Source organism: Bidens hawaiensis, unplaced genomic scaffold (genome assembly GCF_021521415.1).
Source record: "Bidens hawaiensis isolate Kalapana, Puna unplaced genomic scaffold, B.hawaiensis_p1.1 tig00010600_1, whole genome shotgun sequence".
NCBI lineage: Eukaryota > Viridiplantae > Streptophyta > Magnoliopsida > Asterales > Asteraceae > Bidens > Bidens hawaiensis.
In genome coordinates, this window is record NW_027491813.1 from 671,107 (window position 1) to 676,460 (window position 5,354).

Below are 5,354 nucleotides of genomic sequence, written 5' to 3' on the forward strand. Positions count from 1 at the left end.
TTCAAATAGTAAAAATAAGTAAGATCCGTTATTTGAAAGAAATGAACAAAATTAAAGGTAAAAAAATAAAATATATAGTACAAACAATAAGAAATCTAGAATCCAAAATTTACAATTTCAGAAAAAAAAATATTTTTATATACAACATTTGTCAAAATCGTTTTAACCCATTACTCCAAAATAACTATGATGAATGAGATAAGACTTAAGAGATTAGAGAATTAAAAGGGAAATTATAACTCATTTGTCAAAATTGTTTTGACCCATGACCCACGAATTGGTAGAATAAATAAGATGAAAAATTAATGGAATTATAAAGGAAATTATAACTCATTTACCAAAATTATTTTGACCCATGACTTATGGATAGCTAAGATCAATGAGATTAGATATTAGAGAATTATAAATGAAATTATAACCCATTTGTCAAAATAATTTTAACCCATAACCTATGAGAGATTAAAGAGATTGCCAACTAAAGTATTTACATCATTTATTTTGTAGAGCTTCAATTACTATTTACCACAATAATATTCTGAGTTTAAACAAATTTGAGACCATTATTTTAAATGGTTAGCTATATATATACACGTCCTATATTTCAACATAAGTACAAGTTCCTGCAAAACCGTACTGTATATGTTCAAATCCAAGATTGGATTGGGTAATTGTATCTGAACGAATTCAAGCTACTTATATGTGCAAAGATATCCGATGAATCCAACTTTTTATGATCTTCTTCTTTCACCACCACCTGCATGCTCATAGTAACACAAAGTTTAAGAATTTTTTAATTAAAAAAAATTATTTTAATTTATCATATTTGTTCTTACATGCATAGACTTCACATCTTCATCTGTGTCTTCTTCATGAGTGTTACAAGTGTTTCTATGGTGATCTAAGAATTCTTCATTCTTGGCAAACCTTCCTCTTACTCGAGGCCTGCTGTCGGCTAGGGTTTTTCGACACGCATACTGTAAGAAAATTGTAGCCAGACGATTTTAGAAAAGGGGTTAATTCATGAAACTAAAGTTCTTGATATGTCCAAGAAGTTGACAAAATGGTTGTTTATTCACTAAATTTTCATACATTTCACTTCTTTTTCAAGGAAAACTATTATCTTTTATTTTTTTGAGAATCAGTTTAAAAAAATTAAGTTTATATTTACGTTTGTTATAGATATATGTATTTGTTGTTACCATTTTATCTTTGTTGTTTGTATTGTCTTACCACAAGTTTTTTATTATGTATAAAAAATATATATATAAGTTACAAAAAAGTTAAATAAATAAATAATATTTTTATAAAAAGATTAAAAGTTATTAAAAAAATTAAGAAAACAATATTCTTACTAATTAATTATTAAAATAGTTTTAAAAAATAATTAAGTTAAAAAAAATCATTTTTAAAAAACATTTAAAGATAAGCTTGATGCCCCCTAGCGCAATAACATGATTGAGTCGCACCATGTATTGATCTGATGTGTTGGGATCGAATATAAACAACTGGCTTAACATAACCTTTATTTTACAAAAACATTTGCGTTAAACCATATGCAATGTTTTTGTTACCGAATGCAACTATCCAAAGAATTACATCTTGAAAATGTGGCATTTGAAACAAACAATTGCATTATGTAACAATAAGGTTGTATCAGGCTAATTTTTATTAGTGATATATATGGATCTGCTAGGTCAGGATGAAAATCCATCGTGCCATAACGAAAATATGTTGTGATAAAAGACACACATCAAGCGTTGTTTGATTCATTATCTGTAAAAGACAATTGTCAGTTTCTACTACAACATGACTAGTTTAGCGATTTTTCATTTTACAAAAGGTAGAAGATAATTGGAATTGTGTACCTTGATCTTCTTGCTGAAGTTTCTCTCATTTCTTTTCTTCATGTATCTATGAATCTTCTCTTTTCGTTCTTCGCTAGTTAGTTTGTTGGGCACTCTAAAGCTTTCTGATTCTAAACTTGCGATTTCGAGAGGTGCTAATGGCGGATTGCAACACCCACCTCCATTGTTTACGAGATATTGGTTTTCATCAGTAAGTACCTTTAATTCAAACAAGATCAACAAAAAATGTACGGATGGTAATGGACCGGTTTGCAACAGGTATTGGTAGTTTCAGTCCCACTTCAGGCCGAATACCTGTTGGGTATCAATCGATTAATTGCTTGCCGGCTAATTGGTATAATCGTTTGTTAAAAGTTACTGGTTGTGATCGATTTTCAAATACTTTTATTTTACCATTTTAGTTTGATCAGGGCCGAAAGGCGAAATTTATTTTAGGTCGAAGGTGAAATATATTTTAGGCCTAAAGTAAAATGACTATTTTGTTGGGTTTAAACAATTTTTAAATGGGCATACTTGGTTATGATTTGGGTTGTGTAAACAACTTTTGTATAAAACTAGGATTAAAACATGTCTCAAATACTGAAACTAGAACACACAACCTTTTGGTTGAAAGCCATACCCCTTTACCACTAAACCAAATTAGTTTTTATGTAATTAGGTTTAAACATTAAATATACATATTGTGTTTCATAAAAATAAATATAATTTTTTTAAAAAAATTTCGGACCTAACGGGGTGTCGGTCCGGAGTGAGTCGACCACTAAGCCCTCCCTAAGGGCCGCCTCTTAGTTTGATATATAACTTTATTACTCAAAAAGTTAAAAATATAAAAACATGATTTAGTGAATGAGCTAGCTAACTAATGATAAAAAAACAAAAATAAAATATTTACGGGGTATTGTTTGGTTATACAGGTATGTATTTTTCATATAGTCAGGTTGGTATCACCTAATACATGCCCGGTCTCATACCCGGTCGTGTACCCGTAATTCCGTAAACCTTTTTAAAATCAATCCCATAACCAAATACTCGTTGAGTCATGACTGAAACATGATTACCTGGAGTTGATCATTAGAATTATAAGGGCGTGGGAGAGGATCCAAGCAGAAGATGCCTTCATTATCGCCACGAAAATCCAGTTCATGAGCTTGAATCTCATTCGATAAGGACATATTCCCATTGAAAATTCCACAACTTTCCATCGGTAAGACGGGGTTTGAGTTTCTTGATTCGACGTAAGGATGATCAAGAAAACAGTTGCTAAGGGATGAAGAGTTGTTCAACCGCATGCACTTTGAAGGTGGCATCGATAAGTAGTCGTTTTCACATCCCATCGGTCCCATCATAGAGACAACATCGGTCTGATCATTTGGATGAGGGTATGGTGGAATATGCAAAATCTGGTTTTCGAGTAGAGAGAGATCAAACTGATCATCTTGTTGACTAAAAGAATATTGTTGGAGCTTTGTGAAATCTAGAGGGGTAGATATGTCATTTTCTATAGCTTTTTCTTCAAACATGGCGGTGAAGTTACCGTCGCCGCAGTCAGAAGGGGTGGTAGTGGTGGTTGTGGCCATAGCATAATTGATCATATCAGGAGGGAAATAGAGGTTTTTAGCATAGGATGATTGTTCTTCATAACAATAATTTGATACAGAAGTAACATCTGAATTTTGTATGGTCTCCTTGAATAAATTATCTGATTCACAAAACTCCAATATTTGATCACTCAAAGGGCTTGATGCATGTTCCTAATAACACAAAAGATTAGAATTAAAAACTTTAACAAACAATGTTAACATATTTTTAGAATTTTGTACCATGACTCTTCATGTTTTTTATTCCTATACATGTGTGATTCAAGATCAAGTATCTACTTTAATACCATAACTTAAACCTAACATCGTTGTCGATGGTGACAGAGATATGAATCCCAAAAGAAGAGATATTTGTGATTACAACATCGAAAACGACATGCTTTAAATTTTGTTTGGTAAAATGATTGAATTTAGGCATGCGGGCAGAGAAGTTTTTCGTAGATATTGACGTACCGCTAACAAACAAACCTTAAAAATCTATGTCTAAAATGGTGGGCAACTCATATAGGGCACGCCGCCACGGAGGCTTAGTATCTTCTAACGTAACGTTTTATATAAACAAATGATTTACCATATGAGATTGATCAGGGGGGTGTAAGAAGTCGTGCCACATTCTTCGGGCCAGATTATTGAAATGAATATATATAATAACACAAAGAGTTGTTGGAGAAACAATGATTCGGAATTGAAACCTACAACTTCTGAAAACCTTTTCGTGTAGGCTCCAAGAAAATTTAAAGAACAGAAAATTTTGCTTCCGGAGAAAGAGAGAAAGACAGACGAGTAAGATGGAACAAATTAAGGTACGTTAGATTGGTGAAATAAGGATTCGAAGGTTGGTTTGGTTATATAATGTTATATGAATAATGTCCGTATGTTGTGTTAATTCTCCTAGAACTCCTCCTAGCCACACATTGACCATGCCATGTGTGGTTTTGTCCTATCTGGCATCGTCTTGCTTGCGTGGCACCTAATCAGTCAACCAACCACTTCATTGAATTTCACTTGACCCATCGAAATTTTCGTGCTATAAATAATCTGAATGTACATATGTGACACAGATCCGAGAGTACGAAATTGTATAATGATAATTCTTTAAAATATAATGGATTCTGAATTTAACAGCTACAAGTCTAGAACTTAAAAACATAAATCTATATGTAATAATATATATAAACGAAAACATAAAAATCCTACGTGACGCGATTTGGTCGCTCCACCTTTTCTTAAGTCACCAGATTTGCTTGATTTTTAAATAGAGGTTTCTCATGCATTTGACCCGAATTCATAGGTATGAGTATTATCAAACCCAGATATTTCTTAAACGGGTTATAACATCTCATCAGATTAAAAACTAATCTCACCAAATATTTGATACAAAAATCTTATAAAGTAGGAATATACTAAAAATTAATATTTGATTTATTTAAAAAAAGATATATGTTATTTATAATTAAAAACTCAATTTATAGTAAAAAAAAATAAATGGCTCTTGGATTTTATTAAACTCATATAGCTTTTAAACCGGGTTATAACATCTCATTTATGTGTGAAACAATTTAAATATCAAATCATAAGTATATTATTAACTTTCATACAATAAAAAAATCAAAAAATAGATAAATAGTATAAACAAATAATATAAAACGACCCCGTAATACGGGGAATAAAAACTAGTAAACACATAAATTAAAATAATAAATGATTTGCGCGTTCAAACATTTATTAGAAAATTTTAAAATTGAGATAAAATCTTTAGTGAGTATATCGAAGCTCGATCAAGTTGATAAAATTTAGGTTTGAGAATTGAGTCAAACCGTCTATAGCTCGCCATGACCCTTCCTTTCAATGCTTATGGGGCCTGTAACTTTACTCATAGCCCAGGTTAGGC

The 5,354-nt window shown here is 31.5% G+C and overlaps 1 long non-coding RNA gene across 1 annotated transcript; it reads right to left on the minus strand.

Annotated features, from left to right (window-relative positions):
* Window positions 1–626: 626 nt before the first annotated feature.
* LOC143535755 (uncharacterized) lies at window positions 627–2,196 on the minus strand. Its single transcript, XR_013135759.1, has 3 exons — window positions 1,866–2,196; window positions 834–974; window positions 627–754 (listed from the first exon to the last, which is right to left on the minus strand). It is a non-coding gene; the product is annotated as an uncharacterized LOC143535755 (long non-coding RNA).
* Between the last annotated feature and the right edge of the window lie 3,158 nt (window positions 2,197–5,354).